At 38.9% G+C, this 26,522-nt stretch overlaps 1 protein-coding gene across 3 annotated transcripts in view; it reads left to right on the forward strand.

Moving 5' to 3' along the window:
* Arpp21 (cAMP-regulated phosphoprotein, 21kDa) overlaps positions 1–26,522 on the forward strand; it is a 118,386-nt gene that overhangs the window by 66,100 nt on the left and 25,764 nt on the right. The gene's annotated exons all lie outside the window — the stretch shown is intronic.

Here is a 26,522-nt window from a genome sequence, read left to right on the forward strand (position 1 = left end):
CTCTTTGGTCCTGCAGCTTTGTTATTTCTACTGGCGAATTTTGTAGCTCTAATTATTGACAAGTGCCCAAGCTGAGCAATTTAAGTCTGAGTTTCCCATGTCCTGAGAAGCAGACACAGCATTTGATTAACGCTGAGTGGAAAAGTAACAGATATAAGAAGGAGGCAAAGCTGACAACAGCATCCCACACATGCGTGCTGAACGGTATCCATTAGTTGTTTTCACATCGTCCCAGCTTATTTTAAAGCAGACAGCCAACAACATCCCTATCTTCACTTGGGGTTTTTCTTGTTGTTATTGTTGTTCTCTTTTCAATGTAAAAAATGCATCCCTTGTTCTTAAGTCTGGGGAATGAAGTGAGGTTGTTTAGTACCATCCTGAAAAGCACTGTCTTTAGAAGGCTCAAGACAGTGCGGCTTGTCTGTGGGACTCAAACTCCTGGCTCACTCTGAGGATGGCTGCAGCTCCTGCCCTGGCCGGCAGCGCTGCGCAGTGGGAAGGGGGGCCGATGCACTGTCCGAGAGTGAGTAGCAGGTCTCACAGTGAACCGGTCTCTTTCCCTGCTGTGCGACATCCTGATGGAATGCTGCCACGCATCCCCCAGCAGGGCGGAGAGACAGGTGCTAGGGAGAGTTCTCAACCACCACTCCCGCTGACCAAGCTGCCTGCGAACGGCTAATTGTCATGTTGAAGACCTCCTGTCTGGCTGGGACACGCTGCCTCCTGTAAGTAGGTCATGGGAAAGAGCATGTGCTCCTTCTGTGGCTCGTGAATCCCTTCACTGGTTATATGTATACACCTGTGTAATATAGACAGACACAGATATGTGAAATATATATGATGTGTACCATTGTATAAGCTGTGAAGTCTATCCTTCATCTATTTATCTAGCATTGATCCTTGACACCCTGGAGTTGCTAGCAGTTTACCAGGTTGGAGGATTAAATTTCCCTGTATTGTAGGTGGCTATGTGTTTTTTTCCTTCATCTCATGGCTTAGTTCAGTTCCACGGGGCAGAGAATTAGGGAAAACCTCAGTTGCCAGTCCGAGTTTTGTCTTGTTGAAACACAGCATTAATTCAAGGCCTTCATACTTTTAGCAAAGTAAAAATTGCAAGATTTATAGATTATGACTTATTTTTAGGGAAGCTTTTGACAATGCTTTTCTCTAATCAATGGGAACTGTGTGGTCAGTGTAGTTGTATGCTATAAGTAATGTGTTTGTCCTGTTCTGAACTGCCTGTCTAAGCTGTGAATGGTTGTTAACATGGTTACTTAAATAGTCATAGACCTTGGTTTAGAAGCGATGGAGACACTGATCTTTTGTTTATACATGCATTTCAAAGAGGAGAGATGCTGATAAAGAATTGCAGTAATCTCCTTATTATGTAGTTGTACTGTGTGACAGATTCCTAAGGAGACAGTTCAGTCCCCTAACAGGACATCAAAAAAAGGAAGCATGCTGGATTCTGTTTAACCTGTGAGCTCTGCACACCTGTGTGAGGGACTCTGGAACACAGCTATTCTATTAAACAGGGCAGTAGAATTCAATGTAGAACAAGTCTAGGGTTCTCTGTTCACCCCTATGTTGCTATTTCTCCTCTGCACTAAATTAGCTGATGACTGACAGCTCACAAGAAAACACATGTGTTTTTACTCTTTTTATAAATGACTGTGGGATGCAGAGACGTACTCTTCCATCCCAGAGAGACCTAGCTGGATGTAATGACATTGCTTAGCAATCTGGTGGCTTTTTCCAGACTCACATATCACTGAGGAAATGCCACTCCCAAGGAGAGGTAATAACGTCATTGTAAGAATGCATTCTGTGGTAATACCAGGCTCAAAACAGAGGCAAGGGCAGTGCACATAGTATTCAGGTCAGCAGTGTCAGGCTGTGCAGGTGGAGGTGAGGAACGCGATGATACAAGAACAATAGCTTCCCAGATATGACACCACTCGTATCCACAGGCACACTGAGGCCTTTGAGCTTTTGGTTTAGGGGATCATGACTCTGGATGTCATGTGTAAAATCCCAACTCAGCATCCACTGCAGTGCTGAAATTATGAGGTACTTGGAAAGGCAGGTAGTGTCTTGATCTTACAGAAAACATTACTAATGAAAGCCAGAAAGCCTATCTTACATAGTGGCTCAACCAGTAGAACCTAGAGCTTCTATGCATTGTCAGAGATCCACTGTGTGAGGTAGTATTTGTTGTTGTTATGGGTTTTTTAAAATTGTTATAAGGTGATGTACAGAGGGGTTACAGTTACTTAAGTCAGGTAATGAGTAACATTTTTAAATAAGTTTTTTTAATTGTGAAAATATCATACAGAGGGGTTACAATTAAATGAGCAAGGTAATGAGTACATTTCTTATCAAGCATTGTTACCTCCTCCTTTGTTTTTCCCTACCATCCCTGCCCTCCCATCTCCACGACTGCACTCCCCAATCCCCTCCAAAGTTAGTATATGTCTGAGACAAGCAGAAAAGGTCAAATAAGATGATGTTAAGTGAAATGAATCCCAAGATAAGGACACGTGTTTTTTTTCTTTATTGCTACTGTTTCTAACATTTATTTTTGAACACTGTCACCTCTTCCCTCATTTTCTTCCAGGTTTTTTTTTCCTTCCTCACCCCTCTCCCCCACAAGTTGTTAGCTTATTTTCAGCATAGTATCTAGCGAGAGTACCACTGCTCCATTTGTTTGGGTTTTGTGCCAGTCCCAGGGCTTGAAGTCAGGGCTTCTTTTGCTAAGGTTAGAGCCCTCCCACTTGAGCATAGTTTCATTTACAGCATTTTGGTAGTTTATTGGAGGTAAGAGTTTCATAGCTTTTATAATTATCATACATATCTCCCTGTCTCTGTCTGTTTCTCTGTCTCCATTTCTCTGACTCTGTCTGTCTCTGTCTGTCTGTCTCTCTCTCTTTCTTTCTCTCTATCTCATATTCTGTGTGTGTGTATGTACTCTTCAAATTTTGGAGCTTTAACAACCATCAATAAGGTATAGAGAACAAAGTCTCTAAGAGGAACAATCCCTTAAGTATCAGGTTCCAGAATATTACAGCAGTGAGATGCCAGCACCCAGCTCCAACAGGGATTTGTGTTTGTGGGCACAAGGAACTGAGTCAAGGGACTGTCTGTGGAAGGAGGAGCCTTTCTTGAAAACTGTAAGAGCTGTGTTTTATGGAGTTGTTGGTGGGTCTTTGTTCCTAAGCCACACTCTGGACTAGTGCTGGCATGGCACTCTCCCACAGAGATGTTCTGATTGACTTTTCCTCGCCTTACCTCACTTTTCCCATCATCTTGCATGCTGAGATCTGACCCTCTCCCAGCCTGGTCCCTGTACTTGATGGCATTAGAGCATCTTGACCTAGAGGATAGCTCAGAATTAGACTGGGGGTAAAAATATATCCATCAAAGGCAAATGCAATTTAATCCCAGTTTACTTCTTGACATAATAAAAACTGTCTTTCTCTTTTCCTTCCTTTTGGACAGAAATTTCCATAAGTTACTACATCTTTCTGAAACCTTGAGATTACACACAGTGAGTTTTTAAGGGACTAGATAATTTGCAATTGCTTAAATATTACCTTTACATTACAAGGAGGCCCCAGAAAGAGATGTAGATGCAAATGTTCCTCTTAGAGACTTTGTTCACTCTACCTTATTGATGGTTGGTAAAGGTCCAAAGTCTGAAGAGTACACACACACACAAAGAGAATATGAGAGAGAGAAAGAGAGAGACAGAGATAGAGAAACAGAGAGAGAAATAGAGACAGAGACAGGGAGATATGGATGATAATTATAAAAAGCTGTTGTTAAGTTTTAAAGAAAATAAAGAATAAATTTTTGCTGTGACATTTGGTTATATATATGGGACTATTTGAAAAACTTCAATACAGACTCTCTCCAATGGAAAATATTGTCTATTTCTGTTCTACTACTTTGTCTAGTGTCAGGGGAACTATTACCATTCCTGTTAACATCTTTATCAGACATGCATGAGCATAGTTAGTCGTGTTTCCTTTATTTCCTAACATGCGAGGACATAATACCAGCATGATGAAACTAACCCAGCAAGCTCATGCAAACGAGACTAGCAACACCAGTGGCTCAAGTGTACCAAATGGCTGACAAGTAGAATAAATTTTGGATTCTGGACTTCTACCTTCTTGTCCAGCATAAACTTCTGTATTCTGAAGTAGTTATTGCAAAAATCAAATGACAGAAGACAGCTGAGAAAATTTTGCTTAATTATATTTTGGAAAAGCAAATGAAGAAAAAGAGTTTCTTCTAGATGATATTCCAAAATTCCATTTTTTTAGTTTGACTTGAAAAGAAATATTCATACTATCATTCTTGGCTTTTAAGGGACTTGGCCATGTCTAAAAAGCAAGAAAAATGTGTGTATAACATCCTGTATATTTTCATGAAGGAGCAATTGAAAAAGTATCTGACTTTTGTATTACAATGTTATTGGCCTAAAAGAATAATGATCAGTTTTCCTTCTCCTACATTTTGGAAAAGATTAGGTGAGATTGTGACTAAATCTTCTTTAAATGTATGATAGAAATTTTCAGTGAGATATTCCTGAGATATTCCAGAGATCTTTAATTATGTATTTTACTTTTTACTAAATGATAATATCTATAGCTTACAAAATAGTCCTTGACTTTTTTATCATTCTAAATCTCTCCATACTATTTATCTCTTTGTGAGTTTGGGTAACTTGTAATTACCAAGGAATTGGACCATTTCTTCTAAGCTTAGAATTCTTCTAAGCTGTAAATTTGATGTTTGCATTCCTTTACTACATTTTGAATAGCTTCAAGATATATTTTTATATCCTATTTCACTACTGATACTGGAGATTTAAACTTCTCTTTTTATTTTTTGTCTCTCCCCTAGATTTATTAAATTTGTTAACCTTTTCAAGGATCTAGGTTTTTTTGTGAAGCTCAAAACACACACACACACACACACATACACACACACACACACACACACACACACAGACACACATGTTAGTAAAACAGAAGAAAGAAGAAAGGCACAGGAAAGGGAGAGAAAAACAATTTCAGCCTCCCACAAAGGAAATGAGAATAAAGACTCAAAAACCACCACTTTGTTTCATTGATTTTTCTCTATTGTTTCTCAGTTTTAATTCACTGATTTCTTTCTTATTTCACTCATCCTCCTCATATTCAGCTTATTTTTATTTTCTTTTTATATCTATTTGAGAAAGAAAGCTAGTGTTGATTCAAATATTTCATTTTTTATTTTTCACACATGTTATAATTGTCATTATAAAGGTGATATACAGAGAAGTTAAAGTTAGATAAGTTAGATAAAGAGTACATCTCATCTTTTTAAAAAATGTAACCTTTAGATACTAGTTTCTCTCACAGCTTTAGCTATATCCTACATATATTTATTTTCATGCATTTGTAAAATTCAGGGCTTGGATTAAACCTTGAATTTGTTGTACATGCTAGGCAAGTACTCTCCCAATACACTACAACCCAACTTTTTCTTTGGTACTTTCTCTTTGACCTATGATTATTTAGAGGTGTATAGTTTACTGTCCAAGTATTTGGAGGCTTTCTTGTTGTCTTTCTGTTATGGATTACAGATTAAGTTAGATAGCATGTTTTGTATGATTTCAATTCTTGTGAAGTTGTTGATTGATTTCATGACCTATTCTTAGTGACTGTGCCATGAATACTTGAAAGAACTGAATGTTCTACTCTCTTACTGTTGGACGCAATGCTCTGTTCCTGTCCTATATAACCCATGGGTTTATTACTCAGCTCTATAGTTGTGTTGGGTTTGTGTTTTTGTAGTTCTACTGGTTGCTGAGAAGTGCTATTCATACCCCCAACTATAGACTAACAATTCTGCAGAAGGTCTCCCCAGTGTTCCCAAAGTCCAAGCACGGAGAAGCTTCCCAGTCATTTGAGGCATGCTATCATGTGGCTCCTTTCTCAAATGAATGTGAAGCATTTCACTCCTTACAAGAAGTCAGAAACAGTACACAGTACTAGTGTAGAAGGTCAGGACTGTGGACAGTAGGGTTAGCTTCCAGTTTCTGGAAGTTTCTCTCTGCATCTCTCCCATGAGAAGCCTTTAGCAATTGCTGCCTGGCGCTGTGACATTACTTCAGGCTTAGGAAGGATAATAAAACATACCGAGGTACACAGGTCTTTTTTTCACATGCCGAGAATGTTCTTGGATTCCCCAAAGTGAGAAGATAAGGTGGCTTCACAAACAGGGAAAGGAGAAAAGAAACAATCAGAGGAGCCTGAGATTTGGTGGTGGTAGCTGAAAGTGTGAGGTGCTGTTCCCTTCTGCTCTAGAAAACCCCTTGCCCTGCCCACTCTCTTCCATTCCCACGTCTGTTAATGATTCATTTCAGGCAAAACCCAGTTCCATATAGCATTTCTCCATGAAAATATTTCACTTTTCAAATTATGGTCCAGAAAGAAACCATGAAAAGAAATCTTCAAAATGCATACCACTGCAAAACGACACCCAGGTTTTGTGAGGCTTCCATAAGCTCATTTAATGTACTTCTTTCTGCTTGGTTCCTCTCAAGTGTTGAGTAGATATTGTCCCAGTGGCCTTGAAATATTAGAGGTGGCATCTGTGATATAAGACAATGGTAGAGATTTTCTTTACTCACATTGTTTTCTCCTTGAGACAGGATCTTGATATGGAGCCCAGGCTGGCCTTTAACTCCTCCTGCCTCCAAAGTGTTGAGATTATAGGCATAATACCTCCTTAGCTGCCTCTCAGGCTGCTTACTTACATATAAAATAAACCCTTCCTGGATTTCTCTTACACTCTGCTCAATAGCCATTATGAGATACCTCTACTATGAATAGAAATAGAGTTTAAATATTTAATGTTGCCAAATGAGGGGACAAAAATCTAAAAGGATAGTTTTCTGCTCAATCCAGAATATTGTTATAAACCGAAAGGGGAATTTTGCTACAGTGATTGCAGATGTAATACCAAATCATGTTTCTAGAATCAAGCAGCCTTATGCAAATGGTCTGCCAAATCTGATTCTTCCTGAATATGTGAATTCAACCACTGAACACATGTAAATGGTAAGAATACCAAACCAGTGAGAGTGGGAATAATATCTCCAATCATGTGGAAATAAGCTGTCACCTGTCCCTATTCATCATTAAAGAACCAGAAACTGTCCTGTCTCTTCCTGATAGAGGAAGTAGAAAGGCGTTTGTTATTGGCCTGTTATTTGTCCAGTCAGCACAAGAGAAGAATATGGGGGATGGGGGAGCTACAGCAAATTTCAGATAGCTTTACATAAGAGAGTTGGGGATGGGAGAGAAAAAAGCATGCTCATTCTATTTGTTGTGCTAGCTGATACTAAGGTGATAGTATAATCGAACCATCTTCGGACAGAACCCTAACCTTAGGGTTATAGATCCCAAAGACCAAATCCCTGACCAGCAAAAAATACTTTTTTTGTAGGTTGTGGGGCTTAAATTCTGGGCCTGGGTATTGTCCCTTAGCTCTTCAGCTCAAGGCTAGTACTCTGACATTTGATACACAGTGCCAGTTCCAGTTTTCTGGTGGTTTATTGGAGATAGTCTCATGGACTTTCTTGCCCTGGCTGGCTTTGAACCATAATCCTCAGATCTCAGCTTCTTAGTAGCTAGGATTACAGATGTGAGCTACTGGTGCCCAGCCAGACCAAATTCTTGAGTTCAGAATTGTAGAGTTGGAAGGATTCTCTCTGTCAGCAATACAAACTTTATAACAGATCATTGGATTTTTTGGTCCAGTGAAGAATAAAACACCTTCCAATTCATTAGGTATTTGGCTTGTTCTGTTCAACTTTATTTAGCCATTTCATTATATGAGGGCTCTGAACATACAAACTAGAACTTGCAAATGCCAAGTCTCTCCTTGGAGGGGAGTGGAAGATTTCCATACACAGTAGTTCTTGAATGTTAATATGCAGGTAAACTTTCCATCTCTCCTTAAAATGCATGTCACTGTAGTAATTGTTGCAGCCATTCTAGAACAAATCCTGAGATTCTGAGTTTCTTGAGCAAGTGTCCAGTTGATGCTGATGTTGGCTAAGGTTGGAGTCTAGAGTCTTGAGAACAAGGTAACACACAATGCCTTTAAAATATATTATTTATTTGCCTTATAAACAAGAATAAAATTTTTGTTTATGTTTCATGTTATAAAATCAAAGAGATTGACAATCTAACAAAACAACCTGTATATTTCAACCTGTAAGCATTCTAATTCTTTTTTAAAGTTTAGGCACCCAAGGAAAATGTCACAGACATGTTGGAGCAATGGTATGTTTGGCTCCTGATGTTTTGGTGATTTGGGATTTGCATAGTGGTCAAACACTAATGTTTCCATAGAAACTCTTTTTGGTGTTGAGATGGCAATGATTGGCCTATCTGAAAACCTGCTCCTTCTACGTTTTTGCTGCAGCTGCTGTTTCCTCCAGTCATTTTCAAGGTTGTTGTTTTGTGTGTGTGTTTTAACGTAGAACAGTGGAATGGACTTGGCACTTTGGGCAAAAATACGTAATTATCTGTGTCACCAGATCCTTCCTGATGGTTCCACATGGCTGTTCAATAAGAAGCACTTTTGCTTCCTTTTTTTAGGAGTGATATTTCTATTGCAATGTCACAGTGTTCCTATTATTAACAGCTCAGAGTAAGAAAGAATGTTATTGCCTCCTTAATGTGGTTCGGAAACGCATTTGAAATGGGGCAAAATGCACCTTAATGGAATCTATAAATTTACTTAACCAGAACCATCGAGTAAGACTGACACGGAATCCTGCGTTTTCAGCTCAGCTTATTATTAAGCAGTCAGTATCAGTATAATTGAGGAAGGCTTTATCTTTAAAACCTTTTTCTTGTTCCTTGTAATTATGACATTCCTCACCTGGCCCTTCCCCCAACTTAGCAATAGGTGGTTATAGGGTCTCAGAGGGAACAGCAGAGCTTAAAGACTGTGGGATGTGGGTGTGATGAGGAAGACACATTAGGTTATCATCAGGAGGATTTTGTCCTTCTAACTTAATTTACCTTCTCTAAGACTTGATGACTCCAAAATGGATTTATTTGTTTAATTATCCTGCAAAAATTTACATCCATTTTAATATTTAAAGGAGCAATGTTTAACACTTAAAATCACTAAGTAATGATTTAGATTTGAGCATCTGCATGATCATATATCAGGCTGAAGGGTAAGTTAACAGTGATGTGATGATTAACATCCAGGGGAATCACATGGAAAGAGCCTTGTGGAACATGCTGTTGGTTTGGAAGAAGTTTCAATGGAAATGTACATGAGTTTCTGACATGAATTGCTCTAGTTAGTACATTTGCAGACATGGGAATGAGAACTACTAGGGTTTAAGAGGAAGATGAACCTTACTAGAAGCAGGAATTATGCTAGCCAGTTTTCAGTGTAAAAATTCTACATGTTCCCCAGGTTTCATCTGTCCCTTAAGAGGATATAGTAAAAGTGATGTGCTCAACATACTGATAGTAGTAATCTTGATGCCACAAGATCGTATCTCCAATACTTTAGAAAACCCCAAAGAACTCAAACTATTTGTTCCAAGAATTGGGTTTACCTGTAGATTTCTATAAAATACTTTAAAAGATGCTGTGGTTCTTTGTGCCATAAATAATCTGGACCCTCTCATTTTCTCTTCCCTTGTTTCTAGCAAAAAAAAGTCAGTTACTGTCAATTGTTGTCTTAATTTGAGAATTACCCTATTGCAGCCCTCCTTGGCCTTAGAAACACACACACACACACACACACATATGTATACATATATATATATATATATACATATATATATATATATATATATATATAAACATTTTGGGGACATAATTCCTCCCAATCCTCAGGTCTCTTTTCTTATTTTCTGCCTTGAATTAAGAATATACAAATTCTTTGAGAGTCTCTTTTCTTGTTCTTCCTCTTATTGTAAATGAGATTTTTCACTGCAAACTCCGGGTGCTTTTCATACTATGTTTTAGGGCTTTGTCCTCTTTATTTTAACTTATTCCTTGTGTTTCTATGAGGCCTATAAAATTTCTTCATAATATGTCCAGGCCCTTGGGTCTTCTAATGGGACTAAGGAATATATACCAGAAGATCCTGCTCTTCTAGACATAGGGGACATCACCAGGTCCACCTGGCTTTCCTTTAAGCTGGCATCAACTTGGCTCTTAGATGTGTGGGTTCAGTTACAGATGCAGCATGATACAAATGTAAGGAACATTTTGAGTACTGTGATTTTTTTGCCTTCTTCTTTCCCTTCAGAGATGCAGTGGTACCCCAGGGAAATTATTACATTTTTTAGATGGTGTTCATATTTGTCATTTCCAAGGATTCACTTTTGCTCAAAAATGTTGGTAGTATTTCAACTTTGAATATGAAGCAGCATGCAGATCACTAAGTTTAAAGGATACTACCTTTAGACAGGAGCACTGAAAGATGCTTTTCTTTAAAATTCTTTTCCTTTCTTCTGTATTCAGATATGGCTCCTTACTGTTAAGACATAAATAGAAGTGCAGCTAAGACCAATCTGAATGAATTCCCTTGAATCATTACATCCCAGACCATCGGTGTAGCACCTGTTTAAATTATTCCCTTCCAGTTCTGAAACAGCATGACCCTTCTTTCCAAATGACTGTTACAGAAATGTTATTTTCCTAGAACCCAAACAATAACTTAGGTAGGCTACAATATTGTGTGCCGTGTTGAGTTAGTATGAACCTTATTGAAATATTGTCTCATATACCTCTTTGTAGCCTGTGATGTTCAGGACCACACATGTACCCATGAAGTGACAAATTGAAACAGCCATTATGTCATCTTTCTGGCAGAGACATTTTGCTCCACCTGTTCACTGAGAGAATGTGTTAGCAAAGGGTAGTAACCTTCACATCTGAGCTCTTGTTCAAATCCCTGGAGACTCACTATAAGGCTCTCCCATGGTTTCACTCAGGTGTTGTTCACCCTGCTCACAGTTGTCAGCCATTCCTTCCTGGTTGCACAGGTGGGTTTGGAGTCCCCCTGGGGACTCCCACCAGCCCATAATTGCCTGGTGACATCTTCCCCCTGACTCCCACACCATCTTCTTCAGGTGTCTAGAGACTCATTAAAACTGTATTTTAATGCCCTCCCACATGTTCTCCCTACTTTTTGTTTCTGGAAAGTTCTTTTTCAGCAGGTCAGCACACCATTGCACCTTCTGTGATCCATCGTGTATTGAATTAGAACAAACCAACCAACAAAACCCAAGTTCAGAAAGAGGGGCTAGAGTCAAATCAAAATCCACACTTTGCATAAGGCAGGATATAGCAAGGGAGCACTCATTTCTAAGTCTGATCCAAAATACTCAGAGTGGATCAAGCCAGCTGCCCATGGGTTGATGGAAATATGTGTTTTCTAAGGAAGACAATTTAAAAACAAACACTCTTCTAATCCCTCATTTTTGTATAGGCAGGCGTGCACCAGAGTGAGTTGTTAAGACACAGAGATTATTACCCAGCTGAAGGTGCCCTTCAGTGAGTCTTGATGTAGCCCAGGGTGGATAGATCTGACCTGTCAGAAGAGCCTTGGCTTATGCTGCTCTGAACCCATGGGACTGAGATGAACTGGAGAACAAGACAAGACAGAAAAATCAGAAACGTGTCTGCCTAGCTGAAAATGCTGCCAACAATTAGGAGAAAGAAAAGATTATGTAAATGGTAGTTTCTGTTGTGCTTTGTTCTGTGAGCAGAACACTTAGAAATGGTGAAAATGAGTACTTAGAGAAGATACTCTGTTACAATGAAGTTTTCTTTCCATCTTCTTTTGCTTTACAGCCCTAACTATGTGCATGTTGTAGGTACAAACATGAATTATCATTATAGAATATGCTGATTTCTTACTATTGTTTATTTTCATTCAAGTCGGTGTTTTACACTTGCATGTGTGCCAATTTTTCCCTCATGTCTGCAAAAGAAATGTTTTAAGAAATAAAACTCTATTTGAAGGTGACATGGCTATTTAAATAAGAATTTCTAAACAATTTACAAATAAACTTCTACAGAAAGTAAGTGAATTTAACAGTATTGCAGAATACAAAGGCCATGTATAGGACCCAATTATATATAATGGTTGACATCAATGAAAAATTTAAGAATTTCATTAGCAATAGTACATGTTTTTATTAGCAATTATTAATCATAGCACTCCTGACTGAATGGTCCAGAAAGGCCCAGGTCATACCCACAGCCATCAGAGAGCAACTCAAAGTGGGCCCCAAGCCTCGTATATCTCACAGAGTAAGAGCAATCACAGCATCAGATATCAGATGTTTCTCTTTATAGCCCTTGTTTTCCTGATTTCTTCTAAAGAGCTGCACATTATGGGAAATTAAAGCCTTTAGGTCTCATATTCATGTATCTTCATCTTATAGGCTCAACAAACATTTCATGTTAAACCATTATTAATGGCTAGGCTACTTCTCTCCCCAAGAACCAGCCAACTCCCTGGAAGTTACAGAATATTTTTCTATCTTCTGTCAAAGACTTTTGTCTTCTTGATTTCCCATTGTTCAACTGATACAATTTGAGGTGCTCACAGCCTTTGAGTTTGAATCTACCTCTAGTGCCTCTATGAATGTGCCACACAAAGGAGACAGTTTCCTTGACAACAAGAATGTAGCACAAAAAATTTAAGTGTTAGAAAAAGCCAGAAACCCTAGAAACATGCATTTGTGCCTACTTTCTCCACAGTGTTCTTCATCACCAAAAGCCACATTGGAGCCAGGAGTTAGAAGTCTTAATTGGTTTAGCTATTGACTAGGAGACTCTAGTAACAAGTGCTATCTCTCCTTTAATTCTTTTCACTAATGAAAACAACCCAGCACTGCAAATGACATTTTCTCATAATAGCTTGTAGCAGGTCTTTTGTAAATATTTAAGGAGAGAAAGAGAAATTGGGTTTTCAGAAGTGTGTAGAAGCATGCATGTGTGTGTGTGTGTGTGTGTGTGTGTGTGTGTGTGTGTGTGTGTGTGTGTGTATGAGAGAGAGAAAAAGAGAGATTGTCTAGATGAACTGATTTTAAGTGACTGGAAGTATTTAATTGTGCATTTATTTTCAGTCTCTGAAATGCACGTGAACAATATTTAAAGTCTTTTCTAAGTTGGCAGCATGCAATGGCACGTTTGGTGATGGTTATGGAAAAGGACTTATTAATTTGGCACTGCTAATAACATACTTATTAAGCATGCTGCTACATAAGCCATTGTGAGCTCAAATGCTTTTGTCTATTAAAAATGACACGATTTCATAAATAAGTGAATCTACTGAAGTCTAATTGCTGGGACATCATTCAGCAAGTTCACTGGTGTGATTCTGCAGCCTTAAGCTTTCGCGGTGCCTAAGAAATCAATGACTTCCCATCAGTCATCTTATGGCTCTAGCTGGAGTTTTTGTTTTATTTCTTCTTCGGAACAGTGATGGAGATTATGCATATACAGTTTGTTGATTTCTAAATTATCCCACTGTTAAGCCTGTCAGTTATTGAAGGATGCTTAATATCCTGGGCTTTCTCTCCTTCCTGCTTAATTGAACCACCTGTTCAAGCCTTGCAATGTTAGAAATCTGAGACCCCAGACATTTGCAACATCTTCAGTAGATTTGGAAAAGATCAGAGAAGTAGTGCCTTTTCTTTCCTTTTCTTTCCCTCCTTTTCCCCTCTCTTTTTGTGTAGGTTACAGGAGTTCAATTTGTTTTTCCCACACTTAGGATAGGTCAGAAATGGCCAAGGTACTGGCAAATTTACTTTCTTTCCTTTTAAGCCCTGTCCCTGACTTGCAGATATCTCCACAATCTTTGTAAACTGAAGAAATGAAGAAAAACACAAAGCACAGAAATTTCAAGCCTTTTCAAACACATTCATAGAATGCTATAAAAACACGTACCTGCTTGGTGCTGATGGCTCATACCTATAATCTATTCATGAGGCTGAGATATGAAGATCACAGTTTGAAGTCAGCCCAGGCATGAAAATCTTTTTTTTTTTATTGTGAAAATACTGTACAGAGGGGTAACAATTACATGGGCATGTAATGAGTACATTTCTTTTCTTTCTTTTTTTTGGGAGGTCTGGTTGTGGGGTCTGAACTCTGGGCCTGGGCACTGTCCCTCTGCTCTTCAGCTCAAGGCTAGCGCCCTACCACTTGAGCCACAGTGCCACTTCCGGCTTTTTTCTTTTTGTTTATGTGGTGCTGAGGAATCAAACCCAGGGCCTCAGGCTTGCAAAGCAAGGGCTCTACCACTGAGCCACCTTCCCAGCCCCATGAGTACATTTCTTATCAAGCATTGTTGCCTCCTCCTTTGTTTCCCCTTACCATCCTTTCCCATCTCCCCCCTCCCCCGCTGCCCTCCTCCCCACGCCAATGTTGTAAAGTTCGTTTTTAAACATAACGTCTGGTACATCTCATTGTTGCAGTGGGTCCACCTGTATCCCTATTTAAACAATTTGTTTTTCCCTTCCCCTCCACAAATTATACTAACATCAAATACAGTGAAACAGGGGTTATACTGAGGGGGGAGGGACATACAAAGCAACATAGAAATATCTTATAAATATATTAGAAACAATTGCATGAAAGAAAAAAATTTGAATCCTTATCTTGGGGTTCATTTCTCCTAATATCAACTTATCTGACCTTTCCTGCTTGACTCAGACATATACTAGATATTGCAAATAAGGGAAACCATGGGACCTGTATTTCTTTGGGCCTGGTTTACTTCACTTAATATAATCTTTTCCAAGTATTAGCTCCAATTAACCACCCCAAAAAGCCAGAAGAAGTATGGCTGTGGCTCAAATAGTAGAGCACCAGCCTTGAGTGGAAAAGGCTCAGAACCTGAGTTTAAGGTCCAGGTCTAGCACACCCACACACAAAAACAAGAAAACAAACAAACAAAATAACCACACTACCACCAACCTGAATTAACCTGAGTAGAGACAAATAACCCTGTGTTCCCTGCATTCGCACTGTCATGTTCAAGCATCACATCGTATTTTCAGGAGTAGATGGCATATACTAAGCATCATTTTAAATCTCAGTGTGTATTTGCAATTTTAAAAGCCTGAGAAAAGGCACAGGAAGAGACTGTAAAAGCATACTAACAGGACCCCAAAATGTTTCCTGCCTTTCCTCCTTTTTGATGTGGTTTTGTTGGTTTGTGGTGACAGCAACTGACTGAAATTACGTAGATCTGAAATGCTAGCTCTCTGCATCACCAAGAGCTGTCTTCCTGCCTGAGTTCACACTGGGGGCCCTGAGGGTGTATGGCAATGTCTTGATGACTGGCTACTTGAATTCAGTCCATTTGCCTGGTGGTGACAGCCAGCACTTGTACAATGACAACTACCATCTGGTTGTTTCTGCTAGATTTGTAGCTGACCCTTCAGTTGGGTGCGTGGAGGAAAGGCCTCTAGGGGAGACAGAGATCTGAAAAATTACCCCAGATAAACTTCATTTGGAGAGGTAACAGGTATAGAAGTAGAAGCTGGAAGTAGGAACATAAATCAGCTGGGAGTTTGATGTCTGCTGTTCCTAAAAGAACTTGAAATTCATTGCTTGACCTGGACTTTGTTATGAACATTGAAGAATTTGGAGTCATTGGGCAAGCAAATTAAAACTTTTAAGACTTGGAAATAAAAAAGCCCATCACAGGACTCTTCCTAAGGCAATGTGTTAACGTGATGTAAATCAGCCATGGGAAAAATGCAATATGCTTTCATGATTCCTGAATCATTATTTCTCAATATATGGTTCACATGAATGAGGGCCTATGGAATTTACAGATAAGTGTAAGTTATTAAAGGGAGAGATACTAGGCAGTATTTCTGCCCAGGGAATACTCAATTTTTGTGCAGAAAATGCATTTCTCTAGTCTTTTTCTGAAACCTTCTTGTCCTCTGGATATGACAGAGCTAACGTTCATAATTCATGTACTTTTAAAAGTACAATTTCAAGCAATTAATATGTCATTAATGCTTAAGAACAACTAGCCTAATTCTAACCTACTTTAACCATTTTTTCGATTTGATTTCCTTCCCTATGTTCAAGGGGATCTATGTTAGCAGGAATATCATTGGGTTTGAATTGGGTAAAAATTTCTTTCTACATGTTCAAAATCATCTAGGTTTCCAGGAATAGGAATTGTATTTGGAAATGTGTTCAGAGATGATTGAAACTAGGAGAGAGTGGAGTTTTTAGATGTAGGCAAAGTATATGAAAAAATGAGATCTGGTTGCAGGTTTTGGCTACTTAGAATGCAAAGCTATTCAGATCTCTTAGCCTCCGAAGGTGCCTCTTCATTTTATATAGACAAACATTAATTTATAATGTTTATTATATATAGTTTATTCATTTGTATTAGATTATTACCAGTTTTTATGATCATAAAATATATGTGTATAATATGCTTTGATTAAAACATAAACAGACAGACACACACACACACACACATACACACACACACACATATCTGAAGACAGAGCCTTTCTGCTTGAGGGATCCCTGTGCACCAACTCCTCATTCTGTTTCCTATTGAAGCTGGCACCAAAGTCATACTCTATTCAGTTGTTTTTGTGTTTCTATTCTAGATTTAAAGAGTGTATTTTAATAAACATCCAGGGAAAAATAATCCAAGTAGAATTAAGAAACAACCAAGTTTTATTCTTCTATGATGGAAGGGGAGCCTGAGAAGGAATGGAATTCCAGGGAGTAGAGTCTAGAAGAATGAGCGCAACAACCACAAGTCAATGCCTTAAGCAAAAACTTTCTGTCATTGCAACTTCTGTTTCTGCAGGCTTAATTCTCAAGTGACTGCATAATACCCATTTTGCAGCTAAGCTCTCCTTTATTCATTTCAGCAAGTACATTTCTAGCCCCTGTTAGCACCAGGCAGAAATCCATTGATGTCATCACTGATAGACCTGGTATCATTCCACACTGAACAGATGATGTCATCACTGATAGACCTGGTATCATTCCACACTGAAGCAACTCCCATCACCGCTCCACAAATCCCTCAGGAACTGCAATGATTCTGCAGCAGATTCAACTAACAAGATCTGTGTTGTCTTTTTCTAAACATAGGCATTTTTCAGTATAAAGGTGAAAACTTGTAGTAATTGCACACATACATGCATGCGCACCACTGGGAGAGATGCCATTTTTCTTAAGCTTAATATTCTCTGTTTTAAGAAGTAATTTTTTTCAGATATGATACTTCCTTTCCCCCAATCTACATCTGTTAAAATGTCAGATCCTAAGCAAAATTTTCTTGTTCTCATTTTTTTCCCTTCTACTGTGATTTGGTGGAGAGAGTAATAACAAAGCTCTTTAGAGGCATATCTGAGATTGATTCTAAGTGATAGTTAAGAAGCTTAGCTAAGAGCAAAAAGCAAAAGGGGTTAATTCAGAACATACAGTTAACTGGACTCTCTCTTTTGCCCTGGGTTGTTCAGTTTATTGCAGAAAGTAAGCACCAATGTACAGAAATCAGTTAGTAAGCATTCTTGTCAGTTGGGATAGCTGAGATGCAATTTCACACATGCCTTCTTGCCAAAGAACAAAATCAGCCATTCAAAGAAACAAAGAGGTGACATGTAAATGTAAATTTAAGCAGAGTGCTTTCAGTGCTGATTAAATTAAATCGAATGTAAGTAGTTTCCTCCTACTGAGATAAAAAATGAGAAAGACAAAAATAAGTCCTTTGAAATAGGTTCGCCTTGATAATTATTACATATAAATAATTTACCCTATATAATGGAATAGTTAAGCATGAGGACTAAAGAATTAGATTATCTGGGTTCAGATCACGGCCATTTATAGTTGTGTGACCTTGAACAAATTAATCACTCTGTGCCTCAGTGTTCTATGTAAAAAGCGAAGATAATGCTAAGACCAGCTCATCAATGCTGAAAACCAGAAACAGATAAATTGCTTAGTTAAATTGTTGGTATTTAGTGCTTGACAAAGGGAGCAATGCCTGGTGATTGATGTTGCTCTACATGGAGTCTATTCAAGAAGGAGCAGTGGATCTGAAAGCCAATCTATTGGAAGGCCCCCTCTAGGACTTATGGGCAATACCTAGTAGCTAGTGCAATAGCTAGTAGCCTAGGTCCATTCAGTGGACTTCCATTAAAATATATCTCTTCAGATTTGAAATGCTTGATCACACCGCTAGAATTAGAATCTTATGCATTGAAATGAGAGCTACCAGCCATTTGAGGGTCTCTTCATTTGGGAAACTACAATTTCTATTCATTTGGTAAAATACAGCCTGGCTCAGCCAGCATTCAGGAATTGATTTGTAAATCGCTACTAGTTGTAACTGTAATGATACACAGGTAATGCTGAATACCGGATGAATGTAGCAATCTCTTCATTGATGTTAAGCAAGAGAAAACTTGTTATTAAAAAGAAGAATCCCTATCACAAAATAAAACAATCAGGCACAAATTTGTTTCCCTGCTTGCCCTAGGTGCTTTGCCTGCAAAGGATTATCATGACACATATATCCTTGCTGAAATTTGGAACCTTTAGGCAATTGATGTGCCAATTGCCTTCACTTGGTTGTGGTCTGTAATTTATCATTGGAGTGTCCAACCCTGCGCAAATGTGCCCTTTGTGGGCAGAGGCAAAGCTAATATACTTTCCAACTGTATTTGAATTGCTTCAATAAATCACAGCTGCCACTGTAAGCAGTTTTATCATTTGCCAGAACAATAAGTTAGCCCCTTGCTTTACAGACACCAGGCTTTCCAAGACTTTTGTTTGTATAAATTGTAATGCAATTACAATTACAATTACCCATTTGCTAAGATGAAATTATGAAGCTTGAAGCTCATAATTTATTTCTTAGTATTTTTTAATTTGTTGTTTTCATTTTAGTGCCCATCCTGGGGCTTGAACTCAGGGCCTAGACATGGTCCCTGGGCTTTTTTGCTGAAGGCTAGCACTCTACAACTTGAACCACACCTCTACTCCCTGGCTTTTTTGGTGGTTAATTGGAGATAAGGTCTCATGGACTTTCCTACTCAGCCTAAGTAGCTAGGATTATAGGTGTGACCAACACTGCCCAGCAATTTATGCATTTTTGAAGATACACGGACGTATTTATTTCAAAGGAATCATGTAAGTTCATCAAGAAAGCAGGCACTGCATAGCAGCAATTTAATGATCATTTCTTTAGTGATGTGAGTGTTAAGTGCTCACAAACAGATTATGTTCTTTACTATCCCAGTGTTTCAGCAAAAATGATTCACAAAAAAACAGGAGCAAATTCAAATCATTCTCCCTGGCCTGCCACACGGAAGATGAAGAAGCCTGATGTTTAATATGTTGGTGCCTCTATTGTCCACTTGGTAGGTAGTCATTCTCATCAATCAAGTTACAAAATCAAACATTTTCCCAGAGTGATCCATGGAACCTCTTTCCCTTTCCCTTTTATGTTGCAATGACCCAAATCATATTCAGAATGCATCTGATTGGACTTGTTTAGACTCTTGGGAGGGGGAAAAAAAGTATTGTATATCAATACCATGTCTGAAGTTCTGAATAAGGAAAATGCAATCTACTTTCCATACTGTTTCAGGACTCTATTCATAATAAATAAAGTCTTTTTTTTCCTTATTAACTTGACTGTGAAATTGTTCAGTATTTACAAAAGAATGTACCACCCTGTCATACAGGATACAAAACTACTTTGGTTTGTCATCATACTGTTGTTGTTATCTCCATTTTTCTTTCTAAAACAATTTCTAAAAAGCAGCCAAGTCTTCTGATTTGAAACTGACTTGTTTGTTTAAAATCTTAAATTATTTTTCTCTATGTCCATTATACTATTTTAATCACTTTTGATTCTTTCTACATTTAAGATCAAACAGGGGCTTCTATGTCTTGTCATAGGATTTCAGGGTTTTTTCCACACACTAGTTTGCAATGACTGTTTCTGTATTGCTCTACCCTGGTTAAGAACTTCATAATCCTCTTCTTCATACCTGATTTCAGGGTCTCTGGACTTGTTTTTCACCTCTACGTGGTAGTCCTGTGTTAGCCTTCAAACAAAATCCCAGATCCCTTAAATGCCACTTACTTTCACACTTTAATCACCCTCATTTCAAGTAGGATGGTCTCGTGACTTTTCCTTTTCTAATTTTCTCTGCTCTCTTAGAATTTCTATCTCTCCCTGCCATCAGCCATCTCCTGAATCATGTCCTGTCATTCAGACCCCATCTCACTCCTGGCTCACAGCTTGTCTAGTGTTGCAGCCTGTGTGAGTGTATGTGTGTGTGCACACACATGCATTGCATATGTGTGGTGTCTATGCATGTGTGGGTATGTGCATACATATGTTAGGAAGGAAGGAAAAGGCAGGAGGAGTGAAGGAGAGACAGATTTCTGATGTAGTAAGCATGAAAATCTTGCCTTCTTTATCATATTCCCACTTTTGCCCAGACCTATTGCCTGATTATTAATTGATTTCCTGTTTTCTAGACTTTATTGCGTCTATAAACTCTGCTCCAATTAATATGTGGAAGAAGTATTGTTTTGTTTAATTTTACATATGGTGGCAGATATGAGCCATTGGCATTATAAGATATTGCCTAATATGCAACGTTCCTACCTATCTTCTAGAAAACTATTTATATCCCTTTCTAGAAAACCAATTATCTATAGACTACCACTATTCTCTAAGCATTCATTTACAACACAGGCAAAAGACATTTGTCTTATGGTAATGCCACTAATTTCATTTGAAGGTTATTTCAGAATAAACTTCATGTGGTTCCCCCTCTACCTGCAAAGACTATGTTCCAAGACTTACCGTAGATGCCTATGGCCACAGATAGTACTGGGTTATAATAGACTCTATTCTTTTACACAAATGTCTACAATAAAACTTGATTTATATATCAGGCAGAATTTTTCAACTCTTCTGGAAGTGTAGCAGGAGTCTCTTCCATAGCAACCAGCCTCTCTAAAGAAGGTTTATATGTTTAAGCAAAGCTTCCTAAATCTGTTGCAGCAAAGAGTTTGCTGTCACTTATTTCAATGCTCAATGCTTTCTGGAGCAACGTATCACTACCATTGGAACACCTTTCCTAATCATATCTATGACCAGCTGTGTAGTCTTTTTTTCTCATAACTGTTTGCTTAACCGTGCTCACTGAGATAAGTGTCACAGTTGGAGGTGTGACAACATTTTCTTCTTGACAATTCTGTGGTTAGGAGTCCCTCCTACTATAGATCTTAAGATCAGCATCTAATATTTTCTCATTATTCAGTGAATTTATATCTTCCCTGTTTTACCTTAATCAGGCATTTCTTAGCTTTTTTGAGGGGCATGTCCAAATTGCCAGTGTTACTGCTCTTGAGCCCTGAGGCCTTTGCTATGTAAAATAAGAGACAGGATCACAAACCCTGTCCTGACCACCATGGCTGTGGATCTGCTGAGCAGCAGGTGGGGGACAAGTACCCAGGGCAGACACACTAGCTAAGGGACCATGCAGGAAGGGTGACGGTTCACCCTCCCCTCACAGTACTCAACTTAAAGCAGCTTATGGGTTATTTATCTCTGAGAACCTTCCATTTCATATTATTGAGCCATGGTTGAACTGTGGATGATAGAAACTAGACAAGACAGCATGGATAAAGAGTGGTTACTGTGAGATTTAGAAAAATAATATGTCTTCATGGGTACCTGTGTGTGTCTATAAGAAATCCCATTCAAAATTTACTAGAAAAATTCTATATTAGCAGGTTGCGTTTTGCACATTGTAAGTGATTCATTGGACAAAACTCATTTTGTCTTTTCTCTAAAAGACCACCTGCACCCCCTTCTAAATTATTATGTCAGTATGTTCTTTGAATAATGGCATGACTTTTTTTAATCCTATTTTCATTTGTAAAGCACAGTTTACTAGACAATTAGGAATATTGTGTGTTTCAAATATTAGAAAGTATTAGAATAAAGAAATTTTTCTGTTGAGTGTCAATCTATGTTAAGCCTAAAGGAAAGATAAAAGAAAATGATCATCAGTAATCCCTGAAGAAATCTTTCTGTGTGTCTGTCTCTCTGTCCTCTTATCTGTCTCTTGGACAAACATATGTGCTTATTCTCTCCTGGTACGTGCTCTGCTTGCTCATATGTGTGTGTGTGTGTGTGTGTGTGTGTGTATGTGAGAGAGAGAGAGAGAGAGAGAGAGAGAAAAGAGACAGTAAGAGAAAGAGAAAGAGTAGAGACCTACATATATATACTTGAGAAAGTAAAAACTAATTCAGACTAGGAGGAACAATGCTGGGGAGCCATTCATCAAGCCAAAGAATAGATACAAATAATGCTAAAAGCAAAACTGATGGGAAGCAGCTATTCTTCCACAGCAGAACCTGTGGAAGTCACAGTATCATAATAATAACCCCCTCATGGGAGTAGACCACTACCCTGCCCACTTATGCACTGAGTAATCTGCCCTCTCATAAAACAGAATATCAAACTGCTCCCTAAAGAGCTTAATATCCCATTCCTGCCTGGAGGACTTAAGTTGCTGCTACGTTAGGGCACAGCACCTATCTTCACTGTAGTTCCAAAAGGTAAAGGGCCCTGAGTCCTCCATGCATCCCAGATAGAAGAAGATGCATCCTTAGCACAGGCCTGCCTTTGGTGAAGCCTGACCATTTGCCAGATCATTTAACTATGGACGACATTCCCACTGTTGTGCCATCATTGACTGGTGAGACACACTGGTCCCTTGGCTACATGGCCTCCTTCAGAACAATGCAGCTTTAATTTTAATAGTCTTGGGCTTGTCATCTTTTTTTTTTTTTTGGGTCCGGTCATGGGGCCTGAACTCTGGGCCTGGGCGCTGTCCCTCAGCTCTTCAGCTCAAGGCTAGCACTCTACCACTTGAGCCACAGCGGCACTTCCAGCTTTTTTTCTTTTTGCTTATGTGGTGCTGGCGAATCGAACCCAGGGCCTCATGCATGCAAGGCAAGCGCTCTACCACTGAGCCACCTTTCCAGCCCCTGGGCTTGTCATCTTAACATGGTAACTTTAATCTTAATAATTTTGGACTATGGGACAAGGACTGTCTTCATCTACCCTTTGAGGCTTTGATGGTAATTGAAAGTAAATTTTCTCTTTTCTCAATATAGAAAAGTACCTTTCTCTGGCTAAGCCATTCTACCATAACTGAGAAGAAAAGCCATGTTGATAGAGAGACATAGTATTGGGGTTGTGTAATTACTTAGAACAGTGTTGGGTAACTTGGCTTGGAAATTTACTAAAATGTACCCTTAGCCTTAAAATAAGAGTATAGCTCTTTTAAGGATGTGGAGTATGTCACCTTCACAGAAAAGGTTCCCCAGCCCTAGTGACACATGGCTTCAGTTGCCAGGTAACCTCAGTTCACAGAACCCATCTAGTTCAGGCTGCTGTGGAGGCTGCTGTAAAGTTTCTCAGATACGAATATTGGCTAGAAAATAAAATGCATATCTGTTTGGATGCCGGTGGCTCATGCCTATAATCCTAGCTACTCAGGATATTGAGATCTGAGGACCTTGGGTCAAAGCCAGCCTGAGCTGAAAAGTCTCCAAGAGACTCTTATATCTAATTAATCACTCAAAAACTGGAAGTGGAGCTGTGGCTCAACAACTTAGTGCTCTAGCATTGAGCAAAAAGAACTCAGATATTGTGCCTAGGCCCTGAGTTCAAGCCCCAAAACTGACACTCCTCCCCCCCCCCAAAAAGAAAAGATTTAAAAAAAAAACAATAAAAGTTCTCTTGTTTTTCCTGGGACTAAACTTAAATCTGTTTTAAATATGACGCTCTACTTTCACACCCCAAACAAGTCCAATACATATGTTTTAATAAAAAGAACATTATGTAAGTCCCTTGAATTTGTGAAATTACTTTTTTTACTTAATGTGTTTTCACTGATAAATAACTTGGTTTGTACAAATAGTATGTTTTTAAGAGTGTGGAGCTGTAAAATTGATGAACTGGCCCAGAATGCATTAGGAGGCATTTGATCTGTTTATAACTCCGGCTGCCGCTACTCTTAGAACTGTGGCCTCTTATCTCAAGGACTCAGGAAGAGAGCACTCTGAAATAGCACATGGGTCTTTTGATCACAGACAGCATTGACCACAGATAAATAGTTGCTGTCACATTTTATAGGAGAATGGTCTCGAGACACACCCAGCCTTTAGAAGTGTGAATGAAGTTGATGATGGGTTTTCACTGGTGGGTAGTGACTTGGCCAATTTGTTTGATACCATAATTGCTGAGCACCATTTTGTGAAGATAGCAGATAGCCTGCAAGAAGAATTAAACATAAGTGTGTATGAAATTGTGGACAGAAACCCACAGATCCTTAACTCTGTATCAGATATTTTGTGTTACTTGTTTGATTCATGCTACATCAGGAGGATATGGAGAGAGAGCCTCTGCTGTGATATGCAGTTCTGGTCCCTGAATACAGGTGATCAATAGAATGCACTAATAGCCAATCAAGAGAACAATGGCATGGATATAAACACACATTAAAGTGAACTGATGGAACTAGAGAAGCCATCCTTTTCATCTTAAAGAAAGGGAGACATAGAAATCAGAGATATAGAGCTCATCTGAGCATGACCTGAGGCTCTCTAGGAGATAATGTTTTTGTCTTTTTTTTTTTCTTTTCTTTCCTTGGGAACTGCCTCTGCTTCCAACCAAAAGTTACTTTGGGCCAGGGTGTTCTACTCTTTTGGAAAGATGCTGTTGCAAAGTGTCTGTAGGCTAAACTGTTTTACCTTTCAATAATAATGTTTGAATATGTTGATGGAGATCTGCTACACAACCTGTGTTACTCCGCAGAGAGTGTCACTATGACAAGAAATACAGATGTAACTTGTTAAGGAAATTATTATCAAGAAAAAAAGGGCTGGGAAGGTGGCTCAGTGGTAGAGCACTTGCCTTGCATGCATGAGGCCCTGGGTTCGATTCCTCAGCACCATATAAGCAAAAAAGAAAAAAGCTGGAAGTGGCACTGTGGCTCAAGTGGTAGAGCGCTAGCCTTGAGCTGAATTGCTGAGGGACAGCGCTCAAGCCCCACAACCGCACCCAAAAAACAAAAAAGGAGAAGTAACCTTTCAAAACATCTCATAGTTATATATAATATATAAAATAAAAATAAAATATTGTCAAGGCCTTTGGGGATATAATATCATATATTAGCCCCATAATCATACTAATATACACTAGCTTTATATAGGAAATGATATATGCTTACTTTTTTGTTTGTTTTTGTTTTTGTCAATTGTGGGGCTTGAACTCTGGGCCTGGGCACTGTCCCTCAACTCTTCAGCTCAAGGTGAGTGCACTACCACTTGAGCCACAGCGCCATTTCTGGTTTTCTGGGTGATTTATTGGAGATCAGAGTCTCACAGACTTTCCTGCCTGGGCTGCCTTTGAACCGTGAACCTCACATCTCAGCCTCCTGAGTAGCTAGGATTACAGGCGTGAGACACTGGCACCCGGCTTGCTAACTGTTTATATAATGATATATACTAACTTTAACAGGTTCCAAGAAACCTGGATTCATATTAGGCATGATTTTTTTGTAAAATGAATTAATATCAAATGTGGTTCAGGCTCCATATGACTTCTCTAAGTAGCAAATGTAGCTATTATATGAAACTATTAAAGTTCTAATTTTGTCTGCAGCTCATTACTGCATCCATTCAGAAACATAATCTCTTGAATTTGACAAGCTTAATTTGGAGCATTTGGGGCATCTGTTGAAATATCCTATATCAGTACTGGTTATTTATAAAAGGAAAACTTTTTAAAAAGCCACGTAAATCAGGCAATAGTGGCTCATACCTGTAATTATAGCTGCTCAGGAGGCTGAGATCTGAGGTTCACAGGCCAGCTTGGGTAGGTAAGTCCATGACACTCTTATTTTCAATTAACCACCAAAAAACTAGAAGTAATGGTGTGGCTCAAGTGGTACAGCACCAAACGAGTGAAAAAGCTAAGGAACACTGTCTAGGCCCTGAGATCAAGGTTCAGGAATGGCACAATAAAGGGGGAAAAAGAAAAAGGAAAGAAAAAAGGAGATAGATATAGATAGATACAGATATAAAAGTGTGTGTGTGTGTGTGTGTGTGTGTGTGTGTGTGTGTGTGTGTGTATTTGTGTGGATGCTGGTACTGAAGCCTGAACTCTTGATCTCCAAGCCTAAGTACTATCTTCTATCTTGTTCACTCAAGGCTTATACTGTACCACTTGGACCATAGCTCCATTTCTGGCTTTTTGATAGTTAGTAAGAGACAAAAATCGCATTACCTTTCCTGTCTGGAACTGGCTTTGAACTGTAATCCTCAGGTCTCAGCCTCTTGAGTAGCTGAGAGTATAGGCGTGAGCCC

Source organism: Dipodomys ordii, unplaced genomic scaffold (assembly GCF_000151885.1).
Source record: "Dipodomys ordii isolate 6190 unplaced genomic scaffold, Dord_2.0 Scaffold99, whole genome shotgun sequence".
Classification (NCBI taxonomy): Eukaryota; Metazoa; Chordata; class Mammalia; order Rodentia; family Heteromyidae; genus Dipodomys; species Dipodomys ordii.